This window comes from Marmota marmota, unplaced genomic scaffold (genome assembly GCF_001458135.2).
Source record: "Marmota marmota marmota unplaced genomic scaffold, marMar, whole genome shotgun sequence".
NCBI lineage: Eukaryota > Metazoa > Chordata > Mammalia > Rodentia > Sciuridae > Marmota > Marmota marmota.
In genome coordinates, this window is record NW_026000051.1 from 12,370,360 (window position 1) to 12,386,599 (window position 16,240).

Below are 16,240 nucleotides of genomic sequence, written 5' to 3' on the forward strand. Positions count from 1 at the left end.
ACATTCTATGACAGAAAGATTACACTTTATCATATCAAATTAGCACTGACAGATGGTATAATTATTTACATAGGTGTTCCCAAGGTTGAAAAACAATCATTAGAATTAGTAAGTGAATTTAGCAAGGTTTCAGAATAAAAAAATAGTCCAAATATCAATTGCATTTACATACAGCAGCACAAAGGTTAGAAATTAAAACAATTATGTGTCATATCACTTAAATTTTTGAAATGTTTTTGGCAAGAATTAACTAAGAATTAGACATTGAAATCTATAGCTATTTTGAGATACATCAAATAATAAGTGTAAATAAGTGGAAACATTGGAACTAAGTGTTCTAGTCTCTTTGGGGACTTAAGTCATCTTATTCTTGCTTTTTTTCAGATACTTTTTTCTTTCTTTTTTTTTTATTAGTTGCTCAAGACAATACAATGATCTTGACATATCATACATTTGATTCAAATAGGGTATGAATTCTTGTGACTAATTTATTTTCCTTTCCTCATGATTCTGCTTAGATTCCTTTGGTCACTAAGAAAGTTCTGTTCTGTCCAGGCTACTCCATGACCTGTGAGCTCCAGGGACAGTGGCCTGTAGTGCTCCCTTCTCCCACTCTCACATACCTGAATTATTTTCTCTTACACCACATCCTTGTGTCTTTCCATACCCACTCCTCTTCCCAAGACACAGTGAACCCCACCTCAGCCTGCTCCAATGGCTTGTCTATTACACAAAGTAAATCAAAGTTCAATTTGTACCCATGAAGTCCAATTGTGTTACCCAAATTTTTAACATTGTTAAATTTACTGCAAGGAACAAGGTTTTATGGGAAGCATATTTAAGAAAACTAGGGACCACCATTAATTGAAACTTCCTAGGAACCAGAAGAAATAATTCAGGCAGTAAAAGACACAGGTGATATCAGCCCTGTTGACTACAATGTGGCTTTGATTCACTCATGGCTTTTGTTTCTTCAAGTGGTTGCTGCCTCAGAGTGTCTCCTTTCAAATTCTCTTGCCTAATTATTCCTGGGTCACAAATTTTAAAATATCTGGGAGGGAGGAAATCTAATTGTTTCACCTAAACTTCAGTTTTCTGCTTTCTGTGAAAAAGCCTAAAAAAAGACATTTATTATTTAAACAAGGATTTCATTGGCTTATTACTTAAACCTAGTATCCATATTAATCATAAACAGAGGGAAAAGTATGGAAAGGGTGAATCATTGGTGTGTGTATGAAAAATGTTATGAAATATGGTAGATGTCAGAGGGGATCCTACCACAGAGATCCTACCATAGAGAACAATCCATATGCAACAAAATGAAATTAAACCCCTATTTCTCACCATGCCCAAAACTCAACTCAAAATGGATCAAAGACCTAGAAATAAAGCCAGAGACCCTGAGTCTAAATAGAAGAAAAAAGTAGGCCCTAATCTCCATCATGTGAGATTAGGCCCCAACTTCCTTAATAAGATTCCTTTGGTGCAAGAATTAAAATCAAGAATCAATACATGGGATGGATTCAAACTAAAAAGCTTCTTCTCAGCAAAACAAACAATCTGTGAGGTGACAGAGAGCCTACATCTTGGGAGCAAATCTTTACCCCTCACATATCAGATAGAGCACTCATTTCTAGGGTATATAAAGAACTCAAAAAGTTAAGCACCAAAAAAAAAAAAAAAAAAAAAAAAAAAACCAAAAAAAAACCAAAAAACAAATAACCCAATCAATAAATGGGCCAAGGACCTGAACAGACACTTCTCAGAAGATGATGTACAATCAATTAATAAATATATGAAAAAATGTTCATTACCACTAGCAAATAGAGAAATGCAAATCAAAACTACTCTATGATACCATCTTACTCCAGTCATCATGGCAGCTATTATGAAGACAAACAACAATAAGTGTTGGCGAGGATGTGGGGAAAAAGGTACACTCATATGCTGAGGTGGGACTGCTAATTGGTGTAACCAATATGGAAAGCAGTATGAAGATTTCTTGGAAAATTGGGGAATGGAACCACCATTTGACCCAGCTATCCTTCTCCTAAGACTATACTCAAAGAACTTAAAAACAGCATAATACGGGGACACAACCACATCAATGTTTAAAGCAGCACAATTTACAAAAGCTAAACTGTGGAACCAACCTAGATGGCCTTCAGAAGATGAATGGACAAAAAAAAAATGTGGCATATATACACAATGGAATATTACTCAGCAATAAAAGAGAATAAAATCATAGAATTTGTGGGTAAATGGATAGGTTAGAGAAAATAATGCTAAGTGAAGTTAGCCAATCTCACAATACCAAATCCCAAATATTTCCTTTGATATAAGGAGGCTGATTCATAGTGGGGTAGGGAGGGGGAGCATGGGAGTACTAGGTGAACTCTAGATAGGGCAGAGGGTTGGGAGGGGAAGGAAGGGGGCATGGGGTTAGAAATGATGATGGAATGTGATGGACATTATTATCCAAAATGCATGTATGAAGACACAAATTGGTGTGAATATACTTTGTATACAACCAGAGATATGAAAAAATGTGTTCTATATGTGCAATAAGAATTTTAATGCATTCTGCTGTCATATATAAATTAAAAAATAATAATTAAAAAAAGAGAATAATCTGACAGGTAGCTAAGATATTTCCAGTTTGGGATACATTGACTTCCATGAATCAGAGACTCTGGAGATAAGCTAGGTTATTAGCACTGCAAATTAATACTGAATTTATAAGCCACTTGTGTTTGAAAAGATTTGCATAAAAATATTTGTTTTGTAAAAAAAAAAAGAATGAATGTTGGTCAATACTTGATTGGGCAAGAATATACGGAATCCTTTAGTGTGGATTTTAATTGTCCCCCACAGGCTCATGATAAAGGCTTAGTCTTCAACTTGTACTATTAAGAAATGTTTAAAACCTTAAGATGTGCACCTAATAGGTCTTCTAGTCTTGGGACCATGCCCTCGTATGGAAGAATGGCATCTCTATCTTTTTTGCTCCTTTGTGTCCCAGTGATAAACTGAAATGGTTTTCTCTGCCACATGCTCCTTCCATAGTATGCTACCAACTCACTACACCAAAGTCCTACAAGCAGTGGTTCCACTGAACATGGACTGAAACCTCCAAAACTGTGAGCCAAACAAAACATTTTTCTTTATAAGTTGATAACCTCATATATTTGTTACAGTTACAGAAAGCTGACCTAGCATAGAAAATTGGGATTATACCTGATGATGCAGAAAACCCTTTGGGATTGGTTTGAAGGAGGAGCTTGGAAAAGTTTGGAGGAGGGAGCTATAAAAAGCCCAACAGGCTTATAGTGCAGCATACCAGGTCATTCTAATCATGGTTCAGATAACCATAATGCAATAGAAATGTATAAAGAAAATGTTGATAGGTTTCAGATGGAAAGAGGATTCTATTTGGAATTGCAGTAAAAAAGTAAACTTATTACACTAGGGGGATAAATCTGTGTGGAAAATTTATCCTTGCTCTGCTATCTTGTGGGAGGCTAAGTCTAAGGGGAAGAGATCAGTTATGTGGTGGTGAAATTTCAAGGTGAAACAGCATTTGAGCTGCTGCATAGATATTATTAACTACTTTTAATAAAATTTACAGTGAGAATCAAGAGCAAAGAAGAGCAGAACAGAAAGATTTGAAAGGTTTGAAGCCTGGCCAGAAAAGGAGCACTTTTAAAGTGCAGCCAAGAAGGGCACTATTGCTAAAGAGATTGGCACTATTAAAAAGAAGCCAAGCCCTTTGCACTGGTACAATAGAGACTTTGAGGGCATCACAGGAATTGGAAAAATTCCACTCATAGCAGACTCAGAGGTACAAAGGCTCAAATTTGCTTTAAAGACTTTCCAAGCAGATTTTTTTTTTCAAAAATAGAGCCCTGTGGTGCCCCTATGAATCCATTTCCCCATGTTCAGTCAGGGGTACACTCAGGCAGCTACAGTAATGGTTCAGTCAGGGCCTGGTACAGTCACACTGCAGCAGAACTTGCTGTCATACAAGTGATGCTGGGTTTACAGGAATGCAGAATTCAAGAGTTGGAGTAATATGAAAGCTTCCACCAAGATCTCAAAAGAAGGCCGTGGAGGCTAGGCAGTGTGCGGAAGAATTGGCATCCCTGACAGGGTGATGATATGTGGAGCAGCAAGAATAAAGCTGAAAATGCTATGGAGACCCCAGAAAGGCAAAGATACCTGTAACATGGAATGCCTGCCAAGGGAAGCAGGAGGTAGCATGTAAATTCAGGCCAATAGAGTAAGCAACTGGGCTGGTATGTGCAAAGCCATATGAATGAGGCTGACTAAGCCCTTGGGGGTCCACATGTGCCATGGATGCTGGACTGGCAGGCATAGAATTTAATGTTTGCACTGCTGGGTTTCTGGTTTGCTTTGGTCTGACCCCTCCATGCAATTTCCCTGTTTCTCTCCTTCAGAAAGGGCACGTTTACACTGTGCCATTGTATCTTGGAAGTGTGACATTCTTTTTGATTCTTAACATTCTTTTTGATCCAAAGCTGGTTTGCCTCCAGAATCCCAAAGGAGACTTTGTACTTGGGCTTTTGAGCAAAATGCTGGCACAGTTAAGACTTCAGGAGTTTTAGGGATGGGCTAAATGCATTTTGCACTGTGAGAAGGACATTGAAATTGATCTGCGGTGGAATGCAGTAGTTTGGATCATTTATGTTAAAGGCTTAGACTCCAAATCATGCTGGGGCTTCTTTAGTTGTGGTGGAAACTGAAGAGTTGGGGTTTTCTGAACACTGGACTCATGCCCTTGAGGGGGACAGTGAAACCCCAGCCATGTACTCCTTCCGGTCCTCTTCTTCCTTCACTCTTTCTCATCGTAGTCATTAGGTGAAGGGCTTTGCTTTGTCAAGTACTCCTTCCAAGATATGCTGTATCATCCAACAGAGAGCCTAAAAGCAACGAGTCCACCCTACCATGGACTAAGACCTCCAAATTGTGAGATGAAATACAGTTTTTCTCTTTGTCAATTGTCAATCTCAGATATTTTTTATACTAATGGAAAACAGGCTAACACAATGAACAACAAAAATAAGAAGTTGAAGACATGAATCCTTGAGGAGTAGCTCAGGGGAATGACCTAATATACCGAAGTTTGATTGATGAAACGGCAATAAGGTCTTTTATACCGTACATATATTTCCATTACAGAATTAAAAATATTTCTTTTCTGACTCATTTCTTTAATAATTTACACTAAGCAAACTAAGTTATTCAATTGGATTTTGTTTGCACCTCCCGTTCTTTTGAGTAAGCTTCTTTCTTCTGCAATGTAATAGCCTCACATTATCTTTCTCTTTGAAAGAAATGCTTCCTAATTCTAGCAGTGTATTTTACAGGGGAACCTTGTACATAGTACCAGCTTCTCACCCACATTGGTGGGTAGTACTGGGTAGTACATAGAGCCAGTGTTATCTATAGCCCCAGCATTGTTCTGTGCTGGTTCTCAGCATGAGCACAGCCACACAGCAGACAATCAATTTGTATCAGTCAAGTAATAAATCCCTTTCATTGGTGTCATGTCTACTTTCTATTTTGAAGATTTTCTTTCATAGACTGATCCAAATTAAGTTTGGCAAAGTGGGATTTTAATTTTTTTTTCATTCTTTATTGTCAGTAATTCCTGAGCCAAATAATCATTTCTAATCTGCCTGTATTCAGGTTGAGGAAATAAATTCCAATAATCAAAGGAGAAAATAGCTCCCAGTAGCTTGAGCTTCAACATTTGGTGGAGAACATGGTCTCTTCTCAATTACCTTAGTTGAATTCAACTTTTCAGGTTTTTGCTTTATGCCTGAAAACACTTTTTGTTTCTCTTGAGAATGAGTTCATTATTATGAAAAGGAGATAATTTGTAAAGGAAAAGTGTAAAGACTCAGTGATTTGGGGTGCATACAATCTAATAATGCCCATGAAGATGCTTTGAGCTACTTAAAATATTAAAAAGATCATTATAGTTCCATCACTGCTTTCAGTATAAGCCTAGAGTTAAGGCAGTCAAAAATTATTCCTTTTCTTTTAAAAAGTTTCCAGGATCTATTTAATTCTACCTTCAGTAGCGGTAAGATCCTCGGGTTACAAAATTCAACCTTATAATACATTTGCCATCGGGTGATTCTTTGCTTTTACTTAAACCTGTCCTTGTTGTGACCTAGACATCAGCACAACCCCTCTCATTAGTGTGTCTTAGTTCTGCAAGGCTTGACTCTAGTTTTGTGTATGTCAGGTTCACTCCCTTCCTTCCTACTATCTTTCATCTCATCATTTTTATTTGGCTAAATTACACTTATTTTTTAAATCTGGAATATGTGTCAATGCCCCAGGAAGCCATACAGCCACATTGTAATCCTTCAAAGCCATACAGCCACATTGCATCCACCAATGTCTTCTTTCTCAAACATCTTTGAACATGATACCTTCTAACATACATAGTCATTTCCCATATTTAATTGGCATCAAAACTCTAATATAAAACAATTTCATGTCTTATCCATCTTTATTCTTCAGGGCCTGGGAGATAGCCAAATACTTAATTATTGAAAGTGTGATGGATATTAAAAGTACAGACCAGCAATTAGTCTAGAAAAAAGGGGGGATGCTAGTAGAGACTAAGAGAAGAAATTAGTATCCTAAAAATTTGGGGAAACTGTCTATTTTCAGCAGAATCTTAAAACAAGTTTAAAGTCAATTATCTCAGTAGACATTTAAGATGTAGACCAAAGCAAACAAAAAATAAACTTTTGAATAAGGTAAAAATAAAACTGCTTCAATATGATAAAGAACATCTGTGAAAATCCTAGAGATAATAATATATATAATGGTAAACAATTGGTCTTTTCCTTCTGAGAATGGGAACAAGGTGAGGACGTCCACTCTCACCACTTCTCTCAACCTGGTATAAGAAATAATCACCACTGCAATAAATCTGGTTAGACAAAATGTCCACATTTGAGAGGAAGAAAATAAAAACCATCCTTACTTGTCTATGTTGAAAGGGCATGGAATCTATACACAACTCCCAGAACTAATAATTTAGCTCAGCATTGTCACAGATTAGAACAACGTACAAAGACTGCTGGGCATGGTGGCACAAACCTGTAATCTCAGCGGTTAGGGAAGCTGAGGCAGGAGGATTGAGAGTTTGAAGCCAAACTCAGCAAAAGTGAGGCACTAAGCAATTCAGCAAGACCCTGTCTCTAAATAAAATACAAAATGGGGCTGGGGATGTGGCTTAGTGGTTGAGTGCCCCCGAGTTCAATCCCCAGTACCAAAAATAAATAAATAAATAAACCACATTTATATACACTATCAATGAACATATGGACACTAAAATTAAAAAACATAATACCATTTGCAATTATTCCAAACATTAAAAGTTTAAACTTAACTGTTAAAATGTGTTTAAGATTCATATGACAAAAAATATAAATCATAGATGAAAGAAATTAATGAAAACTTGAAGGAACATAAAGGCATACCATGTTTATAAATTAGAAAACTCAAAATAGTAATGATGTCAAAGTACAAGTCGACAATCAACAAAATGATCTTTTGGCTTAGTGCAATTACTGCCAAAATTTCAACAAGGATTTTTGTAGACATTGACAAACTTATTCTAAAATGCATATGAAAAAGACCCAGAATAGTTCAAAAATATTGCAAAAGATAAATTGCAGGGAACCACTCTCCCTGTTGTCAAGGACTGACAACAGCTAGAGTAATCAAGACAGTACCATGTTGGTAAAAGGATGAATACACAGATCAATGGAACAAAAAAATAGAGAATCCAGAAATAGAGCCATACAATAGGCTCAGCTGATTTTTTGAAAAGGCATAAAGGATATTGAAAGGAGCAAAAGTAGCCATTTCAACAAATGGTTTTGAGATAATTGGGCTTTCAAAGAACAAAGAAGAAATGCAGAAGGAGGCAGAGGGGAGAGGCAGGAGGAGGTGGGAAAAGAGGTAAAAGGAAAGGGGAGAGAAAATGAGCAAATGGAGCTGACAAAGATTTGCACTGATACCGTGAAGCTACGGAATATTCCATTAAGCAAATGAAATTGGGAACAAACTGGTTTGGTTACTGAATGTGGTTGAAATAATTGGTTTGTATCTTATTTAGTACTTTTCAGTTTGGTCGTTTCTTATAGGCATCAATAAGGAAATCTCAATAATGAAAGCAAGCAAAGTGAAAAAAAAAAAAAGAACGAAAGAAAAAGAATTTCTGGGAAGTATTTCAGGAAATTTACCATTTTCTTGGATACATGCCGGAGTTAGAATTTTGGAACAAATCCTGGGGCGGGTGGCTAGCAAGCAGGTGTATGGCAGGGGTTTGGTGTCAGGAATAGTTATAGTGAGAGCAAAGCATCCATAATTCCTGGCTTCCAACTCTTCCTAATATCCTGTAATCATGTGTTCACACACAAAACACTAAGAGGGAAGGTCTCCTTGATGGAATTTGGGTCACGTGTTCACTCCTGTGTCCATAAAGTAGAAGAAGAAGTTATGGAGTCATTTCTATTTTCTGTAGAAACAGACAGTCATCCTAAATTTTCCTTTGTTTTAATTTCCTATACCTTCACAAAAATTATAAATTCAACAAATTTAGACGACCTATGCTCCGCTCCTAATTCTGTAGGTCAGAAGACTTAGTAAGCTTACCTAGGATTTCTTTTCCTTTCTTTTTTCTTACTAAATCCTTTAAGTTTATAAAAATATATTTATATATTTATAAAAATATATACATATATGTTTCTCTTTTATTTATTTGTTTTCATTTCAAGAACTATTCACCAAGGCCACTATGTACAGACACAATAGGGGAGCTTTATTTTTTGGTCTCATCCTCCTTGGACAGAGTCTTGATGATCTCCTCCTTCTGAGCCTGGACGCGTTCCTCGGGTGCTTGCGTTCCTCCTTGGTCTTAGACCTGCGGGCCTCAGCCTGGTCAGCCAGGAGCTTCTTGCAGTCCCCCATCTTTTGTTTTTAATGCATTATATTTATACATAATAGTGGGATTCATGTTGACATAAATACATATAATGTTTTTGTCATTTCAATCCCCATTACTAATTCCTTCTGCTTTCTCCTCCTTCCACCAATTCTCTTCCTTTACTATATTGGTCTTCATTCTATTTATTTAATTTGTAATTTATGCATTTTAGTTATATATTAAATCAGAATGCATTGTAATACATTCATTTATGCACCTTTTATAATGTGGTCAACTTCATTTCCCAGTTTTTGCCCTTTTTCTTCCCTTTTCTCCCCCTTCGTCCCCTATAGCTACTCAACTGATTTCCATTCTATTTTAGAAACATTGTTTTTTCTTTCTTTCTTTCTTTTTTCTCTTTTGCTTCAGAAAATGAGAGAAAACATTCAGTTCCTGACTCTCTGAGTTTGGCTTATTTCACTTTGCATGACATTCCTCAGTTTCATGCATTTACCACCAAATGACATAATTTCATTCTTCTCTATGGCTGAGTAGAACTCCATTGTGTGTGTAATATATGTATATTACATTTTCTTTATCCATTTGTCTATTGATAGGCACCTAAGATGGTTCTATAACTTGTTTATTGTGGTTTGTGTTGCTATAAACATAGGTGTGCATGTATCACACAGTATGCTGATATGGTTATGATTAGTTCATAACCCACTTGAATCAAAGTGTGAAATATGATATATCAAGAACTATGTAATGTTTTGAACAACCAACAATAAAAATTAAAAAAAAAAAACCTGCTCCTTTGATGTTCTTCAGAAAGAAAAATAGATAACTCGGGACTAATACACTGTTATCTGGTGCTCTACAGAGGACTGGCACTTCTGATACATAGGTCCTGACCAATATCTAAGGTGGGAGAGGTGCTAAAAGAACTTAAAACCTGTGAATGAGCCCACTGCAGGGAAGCATAGCACCCTCAGGAAGTGGATTCTCTACAAACTGTTATCACATCATAAAAAATACCCCAGAGGTTAGCGTCCTGGTCCTCCCATAATATCCATGGCTAAACACAATCACCCATGCAACATTTGTATCACAGATCAAATTCATTCTCCAGAAAACAAAGCCTAACAGATTGAAAATTTATTAGCATCTGCTGTGTTGTGATTATGGCTTTTAAAATGATTCACATCACATGTGTAAAATGCACAAATACATTTCACCACTGAAAAATACATGGCATTTTGGTCGTATAAAATGAAAGATTTTATCTAACACAGGATACTGCCTTTTTTTATTGCTCCCTGCCAACAGAATGCTTGGAATGCTATTATTGGCTTAATATAATAATAAAATGAGATTGTACCCCATATGAAAGCCAGAAGGACACCCATATTGAATAAGGTAGATTAATTGATTTCTCTGAGGACATAAACTACTCTTTTGTGAATTTAACTTTTAGAATGAGGACTATTTGAGTAATCACATTTCAAGTTGTCCATTCTCCAAATATAGTTTCACTGATACAAATAAAAGCTACTTCTTTACCCCCCCCCCTAGGAAACAGAAAAGGCTATATTGCTTTTATTGAACTTATTTCCAAGGTGACTCACATTAGTAGCTGGGGTTGTAAGAAGTATGAATAGAAGACTCTAAAAACTAGCCTTGGATTGCTCTAAATATTTGAGTTTCATGAAAGCTGATTTCTATTGCTTCATCAGTAAATAAATCCATTGAAGATATGTGTCTATGGTCACTTAAACTTCGTAATGCTTAGTATCTCTCTTTTTAGGGAATTAAAAGTGTAAGATGCAATGAGTTATATCAAAATTAAACTTCTTTTATGAAATTAATTTAAATAAATATCAAAAAGTGAAGAATGAGATCCAGGGATGTTGTCATACATATTAATCATTTAGTGAACAATTGACAAATGAATTAAATGAATGGATGAATAAGCATGGGCATGAACAATAGTAAAGTGTGAGAGAGGACTTATATGGCTGCTCATATAAATTTGTTCAAATTTCCTGTTTCTCAAACAAGGCTCGTAGCAGGAGAGTTCAGCTTCTGAAGGAAGAAATCACCAGCTCTGCTGAATATTAACCACGTTAATTTAGACAAGATATGTAACCTATGCTTCTCTTATTTTTAAAATAGGAAATATCAGAAACATCTGCTCTGTGACTTTTGACAATCATATAAGGTAATATATATTAAGTGCTTTGAATGTCATTTGACACATAGTAAGCTTTGTGCAAACATTAGTTATCACTATACAGAAATTCTATAACCACTGGAGCCTTGATCTGTTTTTCAATTTTGTTTCCAACTTCCTATCTTGTAACTGTACTGAAGATACTCAGTAAGTGACAACTCCAATTATGCCTGGAAAACTTGAATTCATCTATTCCTTTCTTTAAAAGTGGGAATCTTAGAGCAAGAGGGAATCACTGAATTTTCTAGTTCAATATTTTTCAAAATTCCAAGTTTCAAAAGATTTAATAAGATATTATATTGAAATCAACAGTTAAACACAAAAACAATGAACCATACTTCTTTAAGTAGACATAAAGACAGGGAGTTTTGTTCTAATTAATTTCACCTCTGTGTCTTGAGCACAACCTTTTGAAATCTTTTATAGAAACTTCCAAGGACCATTCTAGAAAAATCAGGAAGACAGGGGAAGCAGATGTTCTAAATGGAAAAAGACAAGTCTCAGGCCAAAAAAGAACTGAAAAATAAAAATAAATAAATAAAAGAAAAAGAAAAGGTTAACTCCATCATGCCCAAATGTGTCTTAAATATTGATTTTATATGTTAAAAATAGTGGTGTTTATCAGGAGTTAGAAGCATCCTTAATAATCAACTACTTTCCAGGTTTATAGAAATATTATATAAAATATATATAGAAAAATATATAAAAATTATATAGAAATTTTATATAGAATATTTGTTGGGGGTGGGAATAAGTAGGGATTGAACCCAGGAGCACTCAATCACTGACCCACATTCCCTGCACTAGTTTTTTTAAATTTTATTTAGAGACAAGGTCTCACTGAGTTGCTTAGTGCCTTGCTTTTGCTGAGGCTCACTTTGAACTCACGATCCTCCTGCCTCAGCCTCTGGAGTTGCTCAGATTACAGGTCTGCACCACCACACCCCACAAAAATATTACTTTTTTTATGTTAAAAATAAAATGATGTAGTAAGTTCTGGTGTGCTGTTGAACAACAGGGAGATTATAGCTAACAATAATGTACTATACATTTTAAACAGTTGGTAAAAAGGATTTTGAATGTTTTCACCATGAAAAATGATAAATGTTTGAGAAGATAAATATATTTGATTTTACTGAACCAGTAAAGAACGTCCGTGCCTGTCAAAGCATGGCATGGTACCCTGTTAGTATTGTAATCTTTAGGTTTTCTATATCCGTTAAAATAAATTTATTTTAAAATGAGAATAATAATAAATAAAAATAAGTCTGAAATTTTTATAAAAGAAAAAAAGTTCTCAACTTAAGACTTTGTTATCTTTGGATACAGGAATATTTTTCTTTCTATGTCTGTCTTATTCAACTTTCTAATAATCTTCTTGGGTTAGCACCTTGCCTGACTCCTGTCAATTTTCATTCTTCCTGTGCCAAGACAGACTAAAGGTCTCCATGGGTCTTATAATTAGTGCATTTATGTCACTGAACCATATAGCTATCGCAACAGTTATATGGACATTACTTCTCTGAGGAAGTCCTTCTTTGTGTACTATCAGCACATGATACCTCCTGTAGTAGAGGTACTAGAGAATTGTTTGGCAACCAAGTAAAATTCTTCATACACTGGCCTCCCTACACAATTTGTTAGCCAGATATGTTGGTTCCATGAAGTTGGAATAGTTCTTTCACAGACTCCCTCCACTTTCCAGGATCAAAACATTTCCCTGCTGATATTCACATCTCTCATGGCTAGACTATCACTGGACCAAGTGATACCTGAGATACCCAAAACTTGTAAGGGCAGTGGCCATACCCTGAGAACTTGTCCTCATTGCCCTTTACAGGTTAAAGCTAATGCTCATTTCATACTTAGCCCCAAGGTTTTGAATATTTAATAATTATTAGTGAGTTCCCTCAGTACGTTCATAGGACTTCAATACTGAATCCCCTCCCCCCCCTTCAGCTTTTTAAAAATTTTTTGTTGTTGTTTCTGGAGTATCCTAGGTAAATTCAGGAACAAAGAAAACAAACATTTGGTAGACTGTGTGTTTTATCTCTATCCAGGAATTTAATCCACTCACCTCTTCATTACAGCCAACAAAGTGAGTGCAGCGATGAGGAGTTCTAGATGAACCAGCCAAGACGGATGGAGAATCCGGCTGTAATGGACAGCGCCACTTTTCACTGACTCTCTGCAGCTCAGGTGGCTGCCCAGAGCTCATGCTGTGCTTCTGGTCTGCGATGGCCTCATTGACTGGGAAGGCGTTAAGGCCCCTGAGATCTGCAGAAGGCATCTGTCACCACTGCCCACATAAAGAGCCTAATGAAACATACACACACACAAACACGCCCCCACACTCGCACATTTTCCTCATTTCCCGTTAAGAATCCTAAGTGGAGACTGCTGTAAACTATCAAAGAGCTACGTCTCAGCTGTTCACTCTCTCCTTATTATTCACAGGGAAACAAAAGATACTGAATTAGAACTGAACGGGGCAGGCATGGGGAACAAGGCTACCAACACTCCTTCTCTCTCTTACTGATAGTGGACCTTCCAGAAAAACCTTTAGGTCAGTGAATGACTGTTTGCATGGCGTTGTGAGCTCAAAATCCATGGCCAGATGTATTTATTCATTAACAAGTGTTTATTGAGGACCTGTTACATGCTAGTTCCTCTTCTCTACCCTGAAAATACTGTGAAGAGAAAGGAGTATCCCATCTCTGGAAGGCTTTCAGTGATGTCCGTAAGTTCTCCTACATACACCCGCTTGTGTTGGTCTTTCAGTCACAGGTGTAGACATTAGCCTTCGAGGCCAGCTAAAACACTGAACAGTATGCAGGTAAAGACAGGAGATATTGTCCACCCTACTCCAATGTATGTTTTATTTTAACAAATAATGTGGGTAGAAATGTGCAAGTCTCTTAGAAGACCCTTTTTATTTTAGATATTTTTATTTGTTCTAATTAGTAATACATGACATTAGAATGCATTTTGATACATCATACATAAATGGAGTATAACTTCTCATTCTTCTGTTTGTACATGATGTAGAATCACATAGGTTGTAATCATGTATGCACATAGGGTAATAATGTGCAATTTATTCTACTATCCTTCCTATCCTGATAACTCCTCTGCTCCCATCACTCCCCTCTACTTAATCCAAAGGACTTCTATTATCCCCTAGCCTCACCCTCTTTATTGTGAATTAGCACCTGCATATCAGAGAAAACATTCAGCCTTTGGTTCTTTGGGATTGGCTTATTAGGCTTAGCATGATATTCTCCAGCCCCATCCATTTACCTGCAAATGCCATAACTTCATTCTTCTTTAAGCATAAAAAAATTCTGTGTATAAATGCCACATTTTCTTTATCCATTCATCAGTTGAAGGGCATCTAAGTTGGTTCCATAGTTTTACTATTGTGACTTGAGCTGCTATAAACATGATGTGGCTGTGTCATTGCAGTATGAAAAGTGAGACATCTGGGTCAAATGGTGGTTCCATTCCAATTTTGTTTTGTTTTGTTTGTAATATTAGCCCTGAAAATGCACAATTATAATTATTTATGTCATTTTTTCTGGTACTGTAAGTTCTGTGATTATAAGAATTTTGTCTAGTACCCTTCACCAAAAAATCCCTGGTATAGGGTTTGATACAAAATTAAAAATTGGTAAATTTTGATTATACTGATGAGTTAATCAAAGCATAAATGAAGGCATTGTCTTGATATTTCATTTTATATAAAGCTTTCAGAAGCAATAAAGGGATTGGATGACCAAAAAAAAAAAAAAAAACAAATAATGATCATCATCAGTTTTTGAATCCTTACACTGCCCCCAGGAAGGCACTTTGGGAATATTATATCCCAATAATACTAGAGGGCAGATTTTATTTTCACATATTGCATATAAAATAAAAATCAAGATCTCAAGAAATATTCCCCAATCAAATAACTACTTATAAGTAAAGTCAAGATTCAGGCTTAGGTCTGCTTAACTTCAAATTCTTAATGCAGGATATCCTTGAGCTGTATAGAATGACCTACTACAATGAGATGAAATTTAAAGGGAAAAAATCTATAGGGCTTATATTTACTAATAGTCAAATATAAAAGAATAAAAGTTGACAGAAAATCTTACATAAAATAAATTCTATCAAAAGTAAGCTGAAGTTGAGTCAGCAGTTCAGTATACCTGCCCAAAAGGGTATAGTAATTAAATCTTGAGCGAAGTAATTAATAAACTGAGGGCAATGGTAACCCTATACTTTCATTGGTTATTTTTAGTTATATATGACAGTGGAATCTATTTTGATATATTTTAGAAGCATGGAATATATCTTACTCTAATTAGAATCCCAGTTTTGTTGATGGATGTACAAGATGGCAAGATTCACTGTGGTATATTCATATACGTACAGGGGGAAGTTATGTCATTTTTATTCCACTGTCTTTCCTATTCCTATCATCACCCCCTTCTCTTTATCCCTCTTCATCTAATCCACTGAATTTCTATTTTTCCCCTCCCTTCTCTTGTGTGTGTCAGCAATCACATATCAGAGAAAATATGTGACCTTTGGTTTTGGGGGACTGGCTTATATACTTAGCATGATACGCTACAGATCCATCCATTTACCAGTAAAAGTCATAAAGCCATTCTTATTTATGGCTGAGTAATACTCCGTTGTGTATATATGCCACATTTTCTTCATCCAAACATCTGCTGATGTTTGGATAGGTTAGTTCCATGGCTTATCCATTGTGAATAGGGCTGCTATAAACATTGGCATGGCTATGTCACTGTAGTATACTGATTTTAATGCCTTTGGTAATATATTGAGGAGTGGGATAATTCTTTTAAAAGATGTTTAGACCAGATCTGGACAATCACACCTAGTCTAGGGTAACGTACTTAAAATATAGTTGTCCAACTAGAGCATGCTAGAGGAAAATGAGCACCATTCCAGAGGGTGAATCCCCCTCCAATGGATGAGAGTCCACAGGTGACGTGGAAACACCTTTACCAGGCTCA